Source organism: Lynx rufus, unplaced genomic scaffold (assembly GCF_022079265.1).
Source record: "Lynx rufus isolate CCGP_SWC_20201006 ecotype Redwood Valley unplaced genomic scaffold, mLynRuf1.p SCAF_14, whole genome shotgun sequence".
NCBI lineage: Eukaryota > Metazoa > Chordata > Mammalia > Carnivora > Felidae > Lynx > Lynx rufus.
This window is the reverse complement of record NW_025814828.1, coordinates 26,490,295-26,511,459: the sequence shown is the minus strand read 5'-3', so window position 1 is coordinate 26,511,459 and position 21,165 is coordinate 26,490,295. Positions and strand designations below refer to the sequence as shown.

General features: G+C 46.4%; 1 long non-coding RNA gene across 1 annotated transcript in view; it reads right to left on the bottom strand.

Moving 5' to 3' along the window:
* Positions 1–6,980: 6,980 nt before the first annotated feature.
* The window catches only part of LOC124509435 (uncharacterized), a 29,092-nt gene continuing 14,907 nt past the window's right edge, over positions 6,981–21,165 (bottom strand). The window contains exons 4-6 of the long non-coding RNA XR_006961440.1: positions 15,128–15,217; positions 14,776–14,883; positions 6,981–7,273 (exon numbers count right to left, since the gene is read on the bottom strand). This is a non-coding gene — a long non-coding RNA (uncharacterized LOC124509435). The remainder of the gene's footprint in view (positions 7,274–14,775; positions 14,884–15,127; positions 15,218–21,165) is intronic.

Here is a 21,165-nt window from a genome sequence, read left to right as displayed (position 1 = left end):
CCCTGAGCCCACCATTAACGGATGGCTGCTCAAACAGCAGGAAGGACAGTGACAGCGGTGCCACCGGAGATAAGGGCTGCCCCAAGTGCCACCAGGGGTCCTCCGTTGCCCTGGGCCCTGGTGCTTTCAGCCTTAGAGAACAATGAAGTTTCCAGCTGTAACCAAGTTCTAATTTTACTGTGAGGTCCTGGGACAGGTGCGTGTCGCTGGGTACTGGGAGCCTCGAACCTCGGGAGAAACGGCCAAGAGGTGAAGTCCGGAGAGCCAAAAGGAATACTGGGGAGGAGAGGGAGGGACCGAGCGGGGAAGAGAGGGTCCCTCTGGCACAAAGCTGCTCAGTCTTCAACACACAAACGCTGGCCGACACAGGCGCACACACGTGCACGACCCCTCGTTACTTTTCCGCTACCACCTATCCGGACCAGCGGCTGTTAAGCCCTGCGCTGCTCACACGAGTCAGAAGAGTAGATGTTCGAGTCTAGCCAAGATTAGGAGGTGTGCTTTGTATCACTCCAGCTTGCAGCTACGATTTCACCGCAGCCACAATGACAGATGAGCGGAAAACACCCCACCCTACGCCCCACGGTGGTTAATATAGGAGATGGGCTGCAAACACCATAAGAACGGAGTAAAGGCACACGTTTTAAAAAGGATGCTGGTCGTTCGGGTTAAAAAAGGAAAAAGGCACCTTTTCCTTTTCAAAAACAAGAAAGAAGGAACCAGCAGAGAAAACCATGAAATCTACAAAGACAGAAGCCACGAAGGAAAAAGGAGACACAGCGGACCGAGACACAACGGGGGAAGCAGCATAAAAAATAGGAGAGAACGTGCCAAAATGAAAAAACCTTAAGAAACCGGCCATTTGATCATCATTTTGACGCAGAGACTTCAAGAGGATGTCTCGCGGTATCTGGAAATAACCCACTACGTGCCACGTTTTAGATCCTTCCTTGGAATTGTTAGAAGAAACTGTGTGGTGGGCTTCTCTCCACATTGACACGACGGACTCGGATGAGGCGAAGTCGTAACAGAGAATCATTGTACGTTTTGTCCCTGTCTGGGGACATACAGACAATAGTGCTGACACTGGAAGTTCACAGCAATTTGGAAAAGACTGGAGGGGTTGAGGCATGACCAGCCCTTCTGCGCCTCTTGTGCATATAGTTGGTCTCTAATGACAACAGCTGTTGCCTACCAAGCCTGTCACTCTTTCCAGTCATGATTCTTAGGCTTCTGAAGAATCTGATATCTTCTCCCCCTCAAACAGAGCTACGTGCTTTCTTTTTTCTTTTTTTTTTTTTAACGTTTATTTATTTTTGCGAGAGACAGAGTGGGAGCAGGGGAGGGGCAGAGAGAGAGAGAGAAGGAGACCCAGAATCCGAAGCAGGCTCCGGGCTCCGAGCCGTCAGCAGCGGAGCCCGACGCGGGGCTCGAACTCACAGACCGCGAGATCACGACCCGGGCCGAAGTCGGACACTCAACAGACTGAGCCCCCCGCAGGTGCCCCAGAGCTATGTGCTTTCTGAAGTGCTGATGCACATTTGACCATCATTTCTCAGGTATGGGCATTGACAGTGCAAGTCTGCCCAGCATAGTGGACACAATTTCTCCCCCTCGCGTTGATGTTCCTCATCATCAGGTCCTACAGCCTGTCAGGATGAAGAGATCAAAAAATAACACTCCCGGCCACCAGGCTAGGCTATTCATTTAATCTTCACTCCAGCCCTCTGGGCGGGGGTGGGGGGGTGTCTTTCTTATTACCCTATTTCGCGGACGACAAGACAAAGTCTCGGAGAAATTAATAACTGTCCCAATGCTATGAACTCGTGGATCTGGAAAGCCAACCACAGGAATTTTAATGTCCGCTGGAGCATAAAAATGTACCACGCTAGGAACACCCAGTGTCATAAGCCAGTGCAGACTCAGAACCTCAGGTGGATCCCTGGAATTTGAATTTTAACGAGTGCCAGGAAATGACTCTGATTCTCATTAAATTTGGGAACCACGTGATATAAGAAGCAAAAAAAAAAAAAAAAAATGCTGAGATACCGAGCATATGCTTTTAGAGCTAACAGTATAACAGAGAGTTTCTCTGTGTTTTTTTTTTTTTATACTTCAGGCTGCCGTGTGGGGCAAGGATGCTGGTTAAGCTGTTTAGATTCTGTGAGCCACTTTGCTTATCTGTAAAATGGGAACCGTGGTTTCCATCCCACATGATTGCAGCGAGGATAACGCACGTGAGAACACTTGGCAAGTTCCAAAGAGCTGTGTGCTTGATCGCAAAAATGGCCCCAAATCATCCCCCAACCCCTAGATCCACACACGTGCAGTATTAATGTCGCAGCTCTCCCCATCACGGCGTGTTCTAGTCCTTGAATGTGGGCCATGTGATTTGCTCTTGCCAATGGGACAATAGCCAACATGACTCGGACAGACGCTTTTGGTCCCCGCACGTTGAGGTTTGCCCTATTGCTACGCTTGGGACCCTAAGGCTACCTTGTGACTGACTGTCAACTCGCCTTCTGGAAGTTAAGAGACCACAGGAAGAAGGACTGTAGTCAGTCAGCTACCGGCCAATAGACAGTCAACAGCCAGGCACAGACATGAGGCCATCCTGGATCACCCAGCCACCTGCGAACTTTCCAGCTAACCGTGTACTCAGGAAGAAAACCCACAGAAATCAGTAGAGCCAGCCTAGACCAGAAGAACTGCCCCGGAAGCCCACCAAATTGGGAGCTAAATAAATGATCGTGGGGGCGCCTGGGTGGCTCAGTCGGCTGATCGTTGGACTCTGGGTTTTGGCTCAGGTCACGATCCCAGGGTCATGGGATTGAGCCCCACATCAGGTTCCATGCCTTAAGCGGAACCTGCTTAAGATTCTCTCTCTCTCTCTCTCTCTCTCTCTCTCCCTCCCTCCCCCTCTGCCCCTCTCCCCTACTTGCACTCTCTCTTAGATTGATAGATAGATAGAATAAAATGATGGTCAGAGCCATCAAGTTTTGGAAAAGCTTGTTACACGGCAAAAGCTTTCTAATACAGGCTCTATGCATATGCTACCAGTTGGGTTGTTTCGTGTTCAGAGCATGGCTTCTGTAGTTTACTAAGATGCTGCCCAGAAGGGCTTTGCACAGATGGGCAGACATCATTGTGCTGATCTTCAGGCAAGGTCTTTTATCACGTGGGTACGATGTCCCGCACAAATTATCTGACAGTCTCTCCTGACAAAGCACACTCTGGACGCGGCAAGGGACTGAGATGAAGGAACCCCTCCCTACCTCCCTCTCGGTGGTTCGGGAAAGGCAGTTCAGCTGCCTGGTGCGGGAGGACATAGAACCTAAATCTTGCCCAAGCCGAAAAGCTTCCCGGAGGATCAGAAACGTCCTGAAGCCTGAACCGAGCACCCTCACTGCCGTACGAAGTGTTACTGTGCAGAATATATTAGATAAACCTGTAATGGTGAACAGGCCAGGATTGCACTACCCACCCAGGCTCACTCCGGGAGTCTTTATACTGTGATTAAATGCCTTTGATAGGCATTTTCAAAGCGTGGTTTTCCCCTTGCTGAACATTTTGGCGAGAGAAGACTCATCATCTGTAAACATTATCTGAGGAGCCTCATTCAGTGGAACAAGGTACAAGGTTTTCTATCAACTTCATATTCTGCAACCTGAAAAGTAAGTATAAAACGGAGAATTTTTTAAATCTCCCTTTCCTTCCCCCCGGGAGATTTAGAGATCATGCAATGAATGAATACAGCCGTTTTAGCATTCATCTGACACAGCAAATTGCAACTCACTCTGGGAGTAACTATTTGCAAGGCTGATGCATCACATTCACATCACATACTCATTCTGAGCTCCCCCCCCCCCATGCACACTTTATTAGATGGTTATGGTGTTATTGTTGGTTGAGGATAACCACATAACCCACTTTCTTAAATCCTTCTCCAAGCTGTATTGAATCAGGGGGACGTCTCAGAACACCACTGAGTAACCCAAAATAAGTCTCGGGCTCCTTCTGCTTTTTATACACAGGCTGGAATATGTTCATTTGCATGGAAGAATTTCAAATGCCTTTTTTAAAGCCTAACAGATTTCTCTGGATATAATTTGGAATCTCAAGCTCATTCAAGAAAACCAAAATTTGTCCAAATAAATGATCACCATGAAGTCAATTAATATGAGTTCTAGAACCAGGATCTAACTGAAATTTTTCTCACACCAAATCAAATGCCACTGAACCGTAGTTGGTTAACTATGAGCTTTTATTTGGCCAATAGATAATAAAAAGTGACCGAAGTTGTGTCGGAAATACTTAGGAGCTGGATACACTTCGTGGCTGAAAGTGATCCAGGCACCAAATGACGAAGGAAATGAATAACCACTAGAGAAAAAAGAAAAAAGGAAACCATCGCATGAACACAAGAGAAGAGAGAGGCGTGCCGACGATAACCGAAGCAGGAGCGTGGACAAGGTCTCCCCAGGGCATCTATGGAGTAGCAATACAAGACTGCCAAGGACCAAACTCCAGGGAGCACCAATACTAAAAGTATAGGCTGAGCCTGAGCCTGAGAGGGAGTGGCCAGAAAGGCGGGAGGAGAAGCTGGAGTGGCCCGTATCACCGAACTCAAGGAAACGAGTGTTTCAACACAAGGAGGATGCCAAGAGAGCAAGTAAGAACTGAGGAGAAGGGACTTCATTGGGTTCCCCAACACGAGAAGTTACTGGTGACTCTGGCCCGAGCAGTTTTTGTGGCGTGGTGAGGGCAGAAGGGAGACCATAGTGAGTCGAGGAGGCTATGGCAGGTATTAAATGAAGACAGCAAGTGTGGACAATCCTTTTAGGAAAGTTAGCCCTCAAGTGTGTGGGAGGGAATGGGGAAAAGAAGAGGACGGAGAACATGGAATGAGAAGGGGTTATTAAGAGGAGAAAGGTTTGGGGAGCCTAGGAGGCTCAGTCAGTTAAGCGTCCCACTTGAGTTCAGGTCATGATCTCACGGTTCATGAGTTCGAGCCCTGCGTCGGGCTCTGAGCTGACAGCTCGGAACCTGGAGCCTGCTTCCGATTTTGTGTCTCCCTCTCTCCCTGCCCCTCCCTCACTCATGCTCTGTCTCTTTGTATCAAATATAAACAGTAAAAAAAACTTTTTTAAAAAGATTCTCTCTACCTCGCTCATGTGCACGCTTGCTCGCTCTCTCTCTCTCTCTCTCTCTCACACACACACACACACACACACACACACACACACACACACAAAAGTAGAAGGGCTTAAGTGTTTTTAAAGGTTGATAGCAAGGAGGGACATCTCTTCCATCCTTACAGGTGGAATGAGAGAGAAGGGGGCAGTTACAGAGATATGTGTAAGTCTGGTGGGCAGAAATTTTGTGCGCTCCTACCTGGTGACCTTTTTTCTCAGTGAACTAGGAACCAGGGTATCTCTGCAGAGACTGAGGGGTGAGGGAGAGACCAGAGATAAGGTGAGAGTGAAGGTTTCAAACAGTCACAGCAGAGACTGAGAAGGACGGAGTCGACTATGGAAACACGGAGGGACTTCTAGGTGCCACGGAGGGCAGTCTTGGGTGAACTCACGAGTCACGGACTAATGGTCGTACCAGTGGCGAGATTTTGCCCAGAAGCGCTCAACTGTTTAGATGTAAGCAAACAGCAGAAGTTGGGTCCGTGCGAGAATAGGGTTTTGGCACATGGATTTGATAGAAGGGATAGAACAAAGACGTTACGAATCCTGGCAGGGGAGAGGTTAGAGTGACAGACCGCCAGATGCACGCAAAGCAAGAAAGGGAAGATAAGAGGGAGCCAGTATCACGCAGGGAGAAATAAGTGGGTCAAGCGAGGATGGCTCCCTTGAGGTTGACCAACAGGGGTAGAGGGAGCAACTGAGGGAGGCAGCGGGAGGGGACGTTTAGGAGACTGTGGTCAGAGTGGACGATGCGAACGAAGGACACCAGAAGTGGGTGCGGTTCTCAGAGTGACAAGTTCTACAACAAGGCCATGGAACGCATGACTGGAGGGGAGTGTAGGCAAAGGTCAGAGAAGAAGATACGCACCTTGAAAGCCTAGGGGTGGCTTGTTATCTACACAGGCCATGGAGCTCAGAGGATGATGGCAGGGCTGGGGTGTAGAGGAATCAATGGACAGTCACTGACTGAGGGAGAGTGACCAGCGAGCCGGACGCTGACAGAGATGAGGACATTGAGAGAATGGCAGTTACCCCACCTGAGTCTCAGAAGCCCCGAGGGTGGAAAATGGTCTGGAAGAAGCACGAAGAGCCAGGCGAGGACCCGCCCCCCCCCCTTTCAACCTGACACCCTGTGAATGAGAGCTGGGGGACCACCGCCTGAAAGACCCACAGGGGACGAGGCTTCAGTTAGGACTGAGGGAGAGCGAGCGAGGATGTGGGCAAGCAGAGCACGGGATCCGAGTTGCAAGCTTCCCGGGGCAGAGGGGACGGCGTGAGCGGACAGGAAAGGTAAGTGGAAGGAGTCGCATATCGTAGCAAATAGGGACCAGAGAAAACCGGCAGAGGGGCTTTGACCGTCTACAAAGTTTTCAAAGAATTTACCCCAACTTTCTTTGGTGGCTGAGGAGAAGGGGTAGGGCTGGCTCTCCCGGAACCCGGGCATCACACATATGAACTCTAAGGTCACGCGGGAAGAGCATTTAGTTCGAAGCACATGAAATCGCTACTATTCAAATCGCTACCCAAATGATAACGGCACAGGCTTCAACTTCTGAGTATCTGCCTCCCGGGGGCACCTGGGTGGCTCAGGTGGTTAAGTGTCCGACTCGTGATTTCGGCTGAGGCCATGATCTCATGGTTCGTGAGATCGAGCCCCACATGGGACTCGGTGCTGACAGCTCAGAGCCTGCTTCGGATTCTCTGTCTCCCTCTCTCTCTCTGCCCCTCCCCCACTCATGTGCAGGTGCGGGAGCGCTCACGGTCTCTCTCTCTCTCTCTCTCTCTCTCTCTCTCTCTCGCTCTCTCCCCCCATCAGAACAAATAAATAAACATTAAAAAAAAGAGAGTATCCGCACACAAAAGGGAATGACACTTTCAGCAGTGGCCTGGGACGAATGCGCTCCTCCCTTCTGTTAACGTGAGATCCCATCGGTGGAGCTCCAAGGGCAGGTGGGGCACGAGAGGAACGCCCGCTTCCCAAGGACAGACCTCAGGCTGGCTCGGGACCACTTGGCGTCCAGAGAGGAGACAGGGATCCAGCGGTGGGGGCGAGACCGAACAAGAGGGCTGCGTGGGACCTGAGGACAGAGGTGGAGGAAATGAGAGCAGGTATGAATAGCAGCAAAGAAACAAGGTGACAGGTGGCTGGAGGGAACGAGATCAAAGGAAGAAACAGCAAAGGAGAAACAAGGGTAAAAACCTCAGAAGGTGCCTACTATCAGAAACAGCATCTCCTTTTCCCCAGGAAAGGAAGTGCCGCCTCCCCCAAAACCAATTATAGTGGCGGACAGGAAAGGCACGGTGCTCAATAAGGAGAGAAAAATGACTGTAAAGCAGTTTGCAAGAATAAAGAGTTATATAAAGTCCCAATAATAATAAATCACCTTGCCCGAGGTATGAAAACCTTAAAAAAAAAACCCGAAAAATCAAAACGTGGAGAAGCAGAAGGCCTCGATGAGCTTCCAGAAGGTTTGTATGCTTGCTTGCAATTCCTCCCCCTCAATATCTCCAGCCGGGCTCCGTAAGAGCAGACCTCAATCAGGTTTTCAGGTGAAAAGGAGCCGAGACCCCATTGAAAGCTGGCACCCCCAACCCGCCTGTGCGCCCCCCCCTCCATGTTCATCGGAGGAGGGCAGAGACTCTGGGGGAACCTCTTTACTGACTCTGGCATCTGCCTTCTGGAATACTCCTGCATCTGTTTTGTGAAGGTTTTCTTTCCTTCTTTTTGTTATATAAAACAAGATTGGAAAAAATAAGCTTCGAAAGAAAGAAAGAAAGAAAGAAAGAAAGAAAGAAAGAAAGAAAAGGAAGGAAGAAAGAAAAGGAAGAAAGGAAGAAAGGAAGGAAGGAAGGAAGGAAGGAAGGAAGGAAGGAAGGAAGAAAGAAAGAAAGAAAGAAAGAAAGAAAGAAAGAAAGAAAAAGAAAGAAACAGAAAAAGGAAGAAACAAAGAAAAATAGGTCTTTCTGACTTCTCGGTACTGGAGCTCTGTTCTTTATATATCTCCTTGTTCCATTGTTAAATAAACCCACATATTTAAGGGTGACACATTCTCCTAACTAGTGCCTTGTCAGGCCCATGTGCCTTGCTAAAAATGGACCTTGATGACTGCTGTTTCCATTTTTTTTTAAGAAATAATTTGATTATTTTTATCCTGCTTCTCTCGATCACCACTCACAAGGAAATGGTTATTTTTTTTTTTTGCAAAAACCATTTTTAAACACGCCAAGAGCTCCAACACGTACAGACAGAAAATGTTCTTCAACACATGTGTATAAGTCACACACACATACTCCTCGCCTTGTGAAAATTAGCTTTAAATTTGGAGTCAACGCTCTTCTGCAGTAAAACTATTTTCTGTTCAACCTCTTACAATATTATGTGCATCCCTACATCTTACTTTGTGCAGACCTGAATATCTCCCAGAAAATGGATAATTTAATAAAAGTGGGTGATATGAATCACCCAGGGACAATCTGAATTATTATCTGCAGATAATTCATTATGCACATATTTCTCGCGAGATTCTTAAATCAGCAGGGCTTCTTAAGCCGAGACTTTCAAATTTTGTCTGTAATAACTGGAGACTTGACCCATAAATCAGCAAATAGGCCAGCAGGCTCGCCACATGCTTCACATTTCTTCTTGGGAGGAAAAGGCACTTAATTACCCGGAGGTCACAGAAGGAAAAAATGGACATGAAAGTTGTTAGGGGTTTTATAGCAAAGTACCACCAATTTCAGCAGTGTCTTCAAAAAGGGAGCTTGTGAAAAGAAGCCAGTGAAAATGCTTGAAATCAACCTAGGCGACTCATGCAGAGGAAGATGTTTTGAATGTTTACAAGAACCATCTCAGCAACCAGCACTGCCTCCCGTTAGCAAGAAGACGCTTGTCCGGCATTTGACTCTTTTGTTTCATGTTACCCATTTCGCAGATTAAATTTCTAATATGGAAGGCATGGGAACCTAGGACTTATTTTCATCAATGTATGGAATGTTTTTTTTTTTTAATTTTTTTTTCCAACGTTTTTTAATTTATTTTTGGGACAGAGAGAGACAGAGCATGAACGGGGGAGGGGCAGAGAGAGAGGGAGACACAGAATCGGAAACAGGCTCCAGGCTCCGAGCCATCAGCCCAGAGCCCGACGCGGGGCTCGGACTCACGGACCGCGAGATCGTGACCTGGCTGAAGTCGGACGCTGAACCGACTGCGCCACCCAGGCGCCCCAATGTATGGAATGTTAATGAAAGGATCAAGTTCATCCTTTACTTCTAGGATCTTACCTCACCCCCGCTTCACGTTCTACAACCTCTCAGTTACGATTCTGCCCTCTTCCTATTCTTCAGTTCTTTCTTCCTTCCACCCACCCCCCCCCCCCCGCCCCATGGTAAAAAGCCACACTCCATAAAGGACCCCATATTGATATCATAGTGCCGTGTGACGATGGTGCAAAACTCTGTGGGACGTAGCCCCAGGAGACTTGGGTTCAAATCCTAATGCCCACTAGCACTGGGCTCCCTGACGGGTTCGCTCGTCCCCCAGCTGCTATCACTGTAGGCAGCTACCCGCTCATGGCTGTCTTCTTCTCCAGGAAACTGCTCTCGGACAAGTGGGGGTCCCTTGTCCCAGGACATTAAGGCCCCCTCCCCTCCCAGGGGCAGCCACTAGCCAATGAGTGATGCCACAAGAGCACCAAAGGCCGACTATCTCAAGGGAGGACCAGCTCGTGGTGCTTCGTGTGCCCCTGGGGCTCCTGTGGATGAGGCAGAAATCAGCCTCTAGTCCAGACCACGTCCTTGTTGGGCTCTCTTCCTCTGCCCTTTTCCACTTCCCTTCTCCCCTTCGAAGAGCGCTTGCTCAATAAGCCACTCGAACAAGACCCCCCCGCTTCAGGCTCTGCTTCTAGGGAACCCGACCTAAGATGCACTTGGACCCTGGACACTCACTTGACATGTCCGTTAGCAGGTCCCTCACACGCGAGACGACGATAATAAAACACACCTCACGGGAATGTCGCACCGGTTACATGAGAAAACCTGGGCAAAAACCCTCGCTCACCTACAGCGCTATTTGAGTTTAAAGGATTATTGTGACCTCATGTAAATATCGGGCTATGTGTAAATTACCCTGCCCACAGGGGGAGCGGACCTTAATCAAAGAGCTTCCTCGCTTGGCCTCCAGTCCCTCTCTTGCTCCACTAGGTCTCCGGGGCTGGCTCCTAGCCCTCTGCCCAGCCTCTCAGTCCAGGCAGCACATGCAGCCAGGGAGAAGCACGGGCCACCTCGTTCAATTCCAAGTTTATGCTGAGGTTCCCCAGATCCCGAAGACTCCAAGCACTAAATCTCCAGCTTTGATCCCTCTCGAGGACACCGGATTCACAGCCCCTAGTGTCTATTTAACAACTCCGTGGGGCTCTGCGACAGACACCTGACGTGACGTGACCAAAACACGACCCTTGGATGGCCGCCTCTCAGTCGGCTTTCCCACCACTGCCCGCCTTCCCCATCTCAGTACACAGCTGCCTTAGAGAGAACTGCTTAAGTCAAAACTCTAGGAATTAGACCTGATTGGTTTTTTTTTATTCTCTCAGCCTTTCTATCCAATCTGTCAGTAAGCTCTGCCAACTCCTCCTGCAAATCCCACTTCCCTCCATGTCCGTCACCAGTGACAAAATCCAGGTCACCATCATCCTACTTGAACCACTGCACCCTGACAAATTCACTCTCCTTTAAAATATCAAGGTCGGGCGCCTGAGTGGTTCCGTCGGTTAAGGGTCCAACTCTTGGTTTCGGCTCAGGTCATGATCTCACGGTTCATGGGATAGAGCCCCCCATCAGGATCTGTGCTGATAGCGCAAAGCCTGCTTGGGATTCTCTCTCTCCCTCTCTCTCTGCCCCTTTCCTGCTCTCTTGTTCTCTCTCAAAATAAATAAATAAACATTAAAAAAAATAAAAATAACATATCAAGGTCATGTCACCGACCTAGCTTAAAACCTTCAAATGGTTTCCCGCCGTTCTTAGAGCAAGCTCTATCTCTCTCTCCCTCTCCCTCCTCTCTCTCTTTCCCCGTTCCTTTCCTTCCTTCTCCCGCCTGATACACACCACACACACACACACACACACACACACTATATACCAGCCGCATGGCTTTCTTCTTGTTCTTTGAAAATGTCAACATCATTCTTGCCTCAGGGAATTTACATTTGCTCTACCTTCAGCCAGAAATGTCCCTCCCTAAACTTCCGTGGCAGTCTCCTTTTTGTCATTCTACGTTTGTTTTTCTCTTCCAATTTAAAGTAGTTACCCAGGCATACTCACTCTAGCACATGACTCTGTTTTAATTCTCTGGAAATCCCTTCTCACTCTTTCTTGTTGACTTGTCCATTTGTGTACTACCCATCTTCCTCGCTACTCTAAGGTAGTTTGGGATCTTGTTTATTTCGTTCACAGCTATATCCCCTATTTCCCAGGGCCCTAAAACACTGGCTGATACATAGTAAGTGATCACTAAATACAGTTTTTAGATGACAGATTCATGGATGAATGAATAAACGGAGCACTGGCCCCAAGCTCAGGTTCTAGCTCAGCTATACCATTTACTAGCCGTGAGACCTTGGGCAAGTTAAGGGACCCTTTCAAGGGCACTGTGGATGGGGTTTGCCAGGCTGGTGCTGAAGGGGAACACGTAACAGGTTTTAACCTCCCAGAGTGTAGTGGGGCCTTAAAACCTCCTTCCTGGGTCCTAGACTCACTCTGCAGTACATATGGTAAAAGCTCACTCATGGGGTAGGGTGACCAATCGCTCCGTTTGCCCAGGCAGGACTGAGGGTTTCGGGGCACACAAGAGTTTCAATACTAAAACTGAGACAGTTCTAGCCAAAGTGGGCCAGCTCATCACCTCCTGTGAGGCCTAACACCTTCAAGGCCTTGAAGCCCCGTGGAGGAAGTTCAGTAAGGAAAGCAGGGCCTGAGTGGTGAGAGGGGGTGGTGAGGAACCTGACAGGCTATGGTGCTGATTATGAAACGTCCTTGGACAGGTTTGGATCCTGTTGAGTTTTATTATTATTGTTATTGTTCTACTTTTTAATTTGAAAAAGTCGCGACTAGACAAATCAACAAGAGTCCAAATAACTTGCTTTATTATTCTCTCTCTCTCTTTCCTTTTTTTCTGGACCATTTGAAAGCAGACTCCAGCTGTATGCTTCGTAACCCTTTAATATTTCGGTGTGGCTATCCTTAGAACAAGGAGAAGCTCTTATATGACCATAATTCAAATTTAAGAAAGTTAACGTTGACACGATACTTTTATTTAATCAACAGTCTATATTCCAAACGCATAAACTGTCCCCAAAAGAAAACTTCCACTCCAGGATCCAGTCCAGGATCCCATATCGCATTTAATTTTCATCTGTTTTTATCCTCCTATTCCTCGTCTTTGGTAATACTGACATTTTTTTTGTTTTTTTTTTTTAGAGAACCTGCCAATTATTTTATAGAATGTCCTTCAGTTGGGATCTTCCTTATTTTCAGAATGGGAATAATAATATCCACCTCACAGGATTAAATGAGATTCTTTCCTAATCTTAGTTTACAGAATAAATAAGATGGAATTTGAGATATGCCTAGCATGTGACAAGAGCTCCATAAATAATGGATATTAGGGTAACATGGAAGAAAGGAAAAAAATGGACTTTGCTAGACATTTCTTTGTGGAAGGGTTTTGGGTTTAAAAAGTATATAAAAGGGAATCACTGGAAATGAAGATAATGTTATAAAGTAGAGGCCTACTTTCATAATGTATCAGCTTTTTCATTTTTATTAATTTATTTAGCAAACATTTATTGAATCCCTAGAACGTGTCTGGAAACCTCAGGCAAATTTCTTCTCTCATCTACAAGCTTATGGTTTCCTCTGCACATGAGGATTATTAATAATATTTTCAAATAATTTCTGAAAAGACCAGATAAGAAGAATATAGATCTTCAGACAGTTTCAAAACTTGAAAGGTCTATACACATATAAATAGACGCTCATATTCTTTTTTTTTTTTTTTTTTTTTTTTTAGTACTTATTTATATGGGAGAGAGGCAGAACGTAAGCAGGAGAGGATCAGAGAGAGAGGGAGACACAGAATCCGAAGGACGCCTAGGCTTTGAGCTGTCAGCACAGAGCCCGATGCGGGCTCGAGCTCACAAACCGTGAGATCATGACCTAAGCCGAAGTCGGACCCTGAACCCAGTGAGCCACCCAGGTGCCCCAATGTTCATATTCTTGATAATGATATTCAGTATCAGGACCCTTCAGGTTGAACTTGAGAAGCAAGTGACCAAACACCCTAGATTAGGATGACAAAAACTGTTTTTAAAAATAGACACACGTCAGGGCGCCTGGGTGGCTCAGTCGATTCAGCGTCCGACTTCAGCACAGGTCACGATATCGCGGTCCGTGAGTTCAAGCCCCACGACGGGCCGCGTTGACGGCTCGGAGCCTGGAACCTGCTTCGGATTCTTTGTCTCCCTCTCTCTCTGCCCCTCCCCGGCTCATGCTCTGTCTCTCTCACTCTCAAAAATGAATAGATGTTAAAAAAAAATGTTTTTTAAATAGACACATGTCCATGATGTTTGTGCTGAACTAAAACTGTGTTGCACCCCCACTGAACCAACGACCATGGGAACAGAAAGTGGGTGTGCAAGGGTAGATGGGAAGCAGAGGAGGACCACCTGACACCATGGAATTGTTCAAAGTCAAGGCGCGGCTACAGAGGAACGATTTGGATTTGGGCACGTCACAGTCAAGGCTATATAGCGAACACAGAAGACGACAGCAGTGACTCAGTAGCACTTGAACTCGATCCAACACGTGTTTCATAGACAATGCTTTCTCAAAACACCTTGCTGTTCACTTGCAGACCATACATCTGTCTCTGCAAGACCCCAAGGCTTTTTCTTCCCTGGAAGTCAAGGAAACCAGTCATGGGACTCTCCTTCCACCCTACCCAGCATTTCAAGTCAGAAAGACCAGGGTTCAAATTCAAACTTTCCAACTGACTCTCCGTGTGAATTTGGGAAACGTGCTTTACTTGTCCAACTATATGTTCTCATCCGTAGAAATAGTGATTACTTTACAGATTTGCTATCAAGTAACTCTTAAAGTGTGTTCCCAAATCAGCAGCTGAAGCATCACCTGGGCACGTGTCTGAGATGCAGATTCTCAGGCCTCACCTGAGAGCCACCGAATCAAGAATTCTGAGGGCAGGGCCCAGCCATCTGCATTTTAACAAGCCCTCCAGGCGATTCCACCGGGCTAAAGTTTGAGAACCGTTGTTGTAATGGCTTGAACGATGTGATGTATATAAGTAACTGGCACAAGGCCAAGCAGCCACATCACAGAGTAACTGCACAGTAAGTTTTACTCCCTCCTCCGCCTCCCCCACCGCCCACAACTCTCCCAACACACGGAAGTGTGGATGCGTGCGTGCGCGCGCGCACACACACATGCGCGCGCGTGTCGATAATTGCTTGGAATACTGTACGTGAAAACACTATCGTTTCAAAATTACATACATTAAGAGCTGGAAGTATACCTGTAAACCTTCATATGGCCGGGGGCGCCTGGCTGGCTCAGTCAGTGCAGCATGGTACTCTTGATCTTGGGGTTGAGAGTTCAAGCCCCACACTGGGCACAGAGATAACTTAAAAAAAAAACCAACAAAACAAAACAAAAACTTCATATGATGGAATGTAATGCCATGGTTCTCACATCTTGCCTACATGAAACTGGGAGGAAAGTTCATCAATAAATATCTATTACATGGTTATCATTTGTCCAACTCTGAATGCTACAGAGAATATTAGAAAAGCAGAAAAAATAGTTCCTGACTTCAAAGAGCTTAGTGGAGAAAAAAATGAAGGTACTGTTAAAAAAACAAAACTCACCGAGTAAATGTGAAGATGTAATTGGCTTTATTAAGCAATTCCTGAATCGGGGAGCGTCCCATCCAGCAGGCAGAGGGGAGCTGCAAGGAGCTGTAAAAAATGGAAGAGGTTTATAGGAAGGAGGAGGCAGGGGGTAAGGAGGTTTTGCGAATCATGAAAAGAAAGGACTGTGTCAGGCAAGGCCACTTGCCCTTAGGTGGAAAAGCTGGGGGTCTTATCGTGCAGATTACCTCATCCTCCTTTTGGGGAATGGAGAGGCCCTGTGTGACAGATGACCCCACGGGTGCTGACCCGAAAATTCTTGACTGGCCAGTAAAAACGACATTTCTAGGGGAGGTCAAAACCACCTAAGTACCCTAATTAGGTTAGGTATTGAGCCCCCCCCCCCGCCCCCGCCCGTTGGTGATGTGGTCTAGCTTAAGTGACTCCATTTTGGGTCTGTGCTTTCGTTTTTGACAGTAATTAATACTGACGGACACCCGTGTGACAGAAACTGTTTGGGGAGGAAATTATCTTGACGAATCCGGAGACTCCACGAACATCAGCAGACAAGCTACACCAAGGGATCAGGAACAAAAAGGCTTGGGTGCCTAGCTGGCTCACTCGTTTTAAGAGTCCGACTCTTGATTGAGGCTCAGGTCATGATCTTGCAGTTCCTGAGTTTGAGCCCCACGTCGGGCCCCGTGCTGACGGAGTGGAGGCTTCTTGGGATTCCCTCTCCCTCTCTCTCTGCCCCTCCCCTCTCTCAAAATAAATAAATAAGCATTAAAAAAAAAAAAAAAGAAACAGAAAGGCTCACAGATCAAATTTCAGCCCTCGAATCACATAGTTCGAGTTGACTTAGAAAAAGAGAGAAGGGAAAGAAACGGAGTGGTTGACACATTTGGGATCAGGTACACGTGGGATAGAAGGACCACGACGCCTGAAACATGAGTTACGCCAAATGTGTACGACCTGTATCCCACTGTCACATCACCTACTGGTGACGTGGTTATAAAGATCAGAGTTAAAAATGAACAAGGAGACTCAGCAAGTGGAGATGACCTGGAGACAAGGCACCGGGGTGGCTCAGCTGGTTAAGCGTTTGGCTCTTGATCTGGGCTCAGCTCATGATCTCACAGTTCGTGAGTTCCAACCACTGCCAGACTCTGTGCTAACAGAGCAGAGCCTGCTTGGGAGTCTCTCCCTCTCTCTGCCCCTCCCCAGCCCTCTCCCTCGCAAAATAAATAATTTTTTAAAAAAAAGAAATCACCTGGAGGTAATATATTCTTGCTCTATCGGTGAGAAAGAGGGACAAGTATGCCTGGCCACTGTTATAATTTGCCACTCTGCTGTTTTTGTCTGTGTGTCTCAAACAGAGGACATGTGGGGCCAGAACGGGAGTCACTAATGGGTAGCTGACTTAAGAAATCTACAATTCCTGTGGGTATTTAGTCTGACTGGGTCCTTCTTGTTGATGTTCAATATATATGCTCTACTTGCCTTACCATGGCTAATATGTCTCAATCTTTTAGCAATCTCTAGCCTCTCTATTTATGTCACCTATTGCCTTTATTTCTGTTGTTCTCTGTAGAGTATAAGTAAATATTCTTAAATAATAAAGGAAACACATAATTTAGGTACTACGTAGGAGGAAGTTTCCACATATCTCATTTAATTCTTATAGCTTATTTAATGAGGTAAAAAAAAAAAAAAGGACGTATGTTGGAGCACTGATTCATACGAGAAGAGCACAATGGTCTATATAATGAGTCAATGGCTTGGTGACATGGAGGGCACATTCTAGGGATTCTAATACGGAAAGCTGGGCTTAGTCGGTGAGGGATTCATGGAAGAGTCGTTCCTCCACCAGGGCTTGAAGAATGTGAGGAAAAAAAGAGTGGGGAAATATAAACAGAGATCACTGACAGGAGAACAGACCCCACATTAGGCAGCCACAAAGTTGCAGCCAGCTACGAGAAGGAACTGACAGAGAAAGCCAAAATGCTCACAAGACAAAGTTGAACTTGCTTCCAAAAGATGAAGCATTTTTTGAAGATCCTCTCCCAGTAGTAAAATAATGGGGGTACAGCCCCTGTGGTGGATTGCGTCACTGCGCACAATGTTTGCTGCTGCTCCCTGTTTAGGATTCTACGTCCCCGCCCTGCTGGTGTCGGCCTTGGCCAATAGTCTTGCTTGGACTAATGAAAGTGATTAGAAGTGATGTGCCCACTGCTGAAGACAGGTTTAAGAACTAGAGTGTTGGGGCACCTGGGTGGCTCAGTCGGTTAAGCGGCCGACTTCGGCTCGGGTCACGATCTCGCGGTCCGTGAGTTCGAGCCCCGCGTCGGGCTCTGTGCTGACGGCTCAGAGCCTGGAGCCTGTTTCCGATTCTGTGTCTCCCTCTCTCTGACCCTCCCCCGTTCATGCTCTGTCTCTCTCTGTCTCAGGAATAAACATTAAGAAAAAAAATTTTTTTAAAGAACGTATTAATTCTAATGGACTTGAATTGAGCAATATGTTTACACTATGGTAAAAATATGTTTACACAATATGGTTCTGGAATGAAAATAAACTGGAGGCTACGGTCAGCCCAAAGTAGACAAGAAGCACAAGTAAAAAAAAAAAATTTGTAAGCCACTGAGATTTGCAGGGTTCTTGTTACTATATTATAACTGAGCTCACTGATACAGCTTCCAGTCAGCATTGTTTTGGAACTTTTAGCCAATACAGTAAGAGCAAAAAACAAAATGGTTTTGGATCGATAAGGAAAAACAAAATTCTTTCGATATGTGATTATAACTTCCGATGCAGAAAAATCGAGAGAATTTACGGATAAATTATTAGAATTAATAAGACGGGCTGGCAATCCGGAGCAGAAAAAAGATACTGGTGTGAGTGTTCGCCGAGGGTAAAAAAGATTAAATGGGGGTGGGGGGGGGTGGGGGTAAAAATAGCCTGGGTGAATGAAGACGTGAAAGGGGAAAATGTACGCAGTGGGGAAGTGAGAGAGACAGGATACATTATTAGGAGCGAACATGGTAGAAAGAACGGCTCAGTTGGGGAAAAAATAAAAGACGGATTGGCGAGATTTCTGAATATGAACACAAAATACGAAAACCAATCGATTTTCTACGCCCCAGGAAAAAAGTACTTAGAAAATACAACTTTTTAAAAAATTGCCATTTAAAATGAGCAGTATAGACAAATGTTTCCAGGAATAAATCTAGCAACAGATGAGTATGTTCCTTATGGGAAAATTAGAATCCTAGATAGAAAGACAAAGATGACTTAAATAAATGGAGAAATAGAGCAAATTCTTGTTTTGGAAGATTCAGCATTGTAAAGATGTCAACTCTTCCCAGGCGAATCCATACAGTCAATGCTCTTTTAATCAAAGGCTCAGTGGGGTTAGGGTGGAATTTGACAAGCTGATTCTAAAATTACATAGAAGAGAATAGGACCAACAATAACCACAGCACTCCTGAAAAAGAAAAATAAGGTGGAAAGACATACCCTAGGAGCCATCAAGTCTTATTTAATGGCTGTAATATTTAAGACAGGGTGCTCCTGACAAATGGACGTGGACGTCTCACCAAAGAGGAAATAAAAATGGCCATAACACGCAAAGATGCTAAAATCACTAATCATTCAGGGAAACACAAATGGACCCTACAAAATACCATTTTGCCCAGGCTAGAATGGCAAGATTGAAGTCAGGTAATAACAAGGGTGGACAAAAAATGTAAAACAACACGCGCTTTCAGCCGCTGTTGCTAGAAGCTCATCGATTTTGGAAAAGCGAAGTTGAACGCGTACATATCTATGACCCAGTAGTTCGCACTTGTAGATACGTAAGCTAGAGAACTTCTTGCACATGTGCGAGGAGGTATAGAAGGAATGCTTACAGCAGTCTTCACCCTGACAACAATATGCTGAAAATAACCAACTCTCCATCACAAGTAACAAGATCATCAGACTGAGACATTCATCCCCCGGAATGAGCTGCAACAGTGGACGCGAATGAACTACAGCCACATGCGTCAACATGAATGAGACTCAGAGACACAAAGTTCAGTGAAAAGGCCAGGTCACTACAGAATCCATCCAGCTTAAATCCAATTGTCTACTGGTCTAACCGGGGAAGACTAAGCAGTGTATCATTAACAGATATATTCACACCGAGTTAAGAAAACCCCTGAAGCAAATGAGCTGATTGGCAATCTCAAATCCAGGCTACTGTTCACGTGGAAGGTGAGCAACATGACCTTCTAAGGGGGCTTCTAAGGTGGTGGCGATGTTCTATTTTTGAAGCTGGGTGGTAGGTCCAGGAATGCGCGCTTGATTATTATTATTTAATTTGCACATATACATTTTACACCGTTACATGTGTAGTTTACATGTATGGTATAGGTCACACTATGTAGAAATTACAAAACACATAAAAACAGACAATTTTAAAGGGCGGGGTAAAAGAAACTAAATATTCTTTTAACTAATGGTATCAAAAATATACTTCTAGTGAACTGTAGTTTGGTTTCATGTTCTGAACACTTAGCTTTTAAAGTCTTGCTAATCACGATAGCTTCACGTTAGCTAATTTCGGAAGACTCGTATATACTCAGGGTGACGTATATTGTTAACGATAGCGGGTGTCTATTAATTTTTCAAATGGTCTTCTCTAATAATCTCAGATTTGGGGATAACTACTTGTTAGGTTTCATAAAAGTGTCACCTTTTTACCTCACAATATGGGCGATGAAAACCTAGTTCGAACGAGGAGGACGGTCAGCTCCTAAGTTTACTGGTATTAGTCTTGGTGTTTTCATCCATCTGAGGATTCTTTGTAAGAATCTCTTGAGGTCCCTATCAGTGCCTCAAGAGTTTATTTAAACTTCTTAATACAATCTCTAAATCCTCTCAAGCACGAAATCCTCTCAATTACGAAAACTGGTCATTGTTTCTACTAACTACTGCTGTAAACTATGCCCGAGTACAGGAGCTTAAAACAATAATTCAGTATTATTCAATATTAACATTTTGTCAGTCAGCAATTTGGACAAGGCACAGTGAGAACAACTCATCTCAGCTTCATGATGCTGGGGACGTCATCTGGGATGAGTTGACTGGGAGACAGAACACCGGGGCCACCAGCCATCTCCCCACACGGCCTGTCCATTTGCATAGCTTGCGCTTCCTCCCGGCATGGTTGCCCAAGGTTCTAAAAGTGCAATGCAGAAGCGCTTAGTCTCTTCGTACGCTAGCCCCACAACTGGCACAGAGTCACTTCTATCATACACTGTTGGTCAAGTAAGTCACTAAGCTTGGATTCAAGTGGGAGTACAGTTAGATTCCATCTTTCAGAAGCAGAAAAGAATCGGCAATCACATTTAGTTCCATAGAAACACAGCACCAAAAGGGCGCCACCATAAACCCTCCTCACTGGAGAACTGCACATCTTCTCCCAGAAGAGACGGGAAGGTCTCATACACTGACCCACTAAAGAAACTAGGGTCAGTCAGTTATCAGCAAAACCTGTCTCCTTTCTTTTTTGACCAAAATAAACACAATTAGACATTCCTGCATCCCTGTGAGGGGTCCCCACTGCTTTCTAAGGATAGGCAGGCATTGTGGACGCTTGGAAGAGACAAGGATCGCACTGAACGGAGAGATGTGAATTGGTGATTTGCTACGGCTCCACAACCCATGCAGCTGGGCTGCAGAAACTTGAACATTTGAAGTAAGAGCTCTCAATTGGTTTCCAAATGCCAGTCTCTTGTTTTCGGCACAGAGCTGGCCTGGCTTAGAGACATGAACTGACTGCTAGGTGCGGCTTTGGCAGTCCTGCTGCCCGCTCTGACAGGTGGATGGGTTCCTTTCACGGAGCCAGAGGCCCCACAGCTGCTAATAGTAATTATACTTGTCAGCAATGCATTCCCCTCAGGAAACTCCTGCTGCTTCATTAGGGCTAATTGCCAATAGGCAGTGCAGTTTCCTAGAAGAGGAGGGGACATAAACCCCCAGGGAGTTGACAGAACAGCTGTGTGAGCTCAGAGACG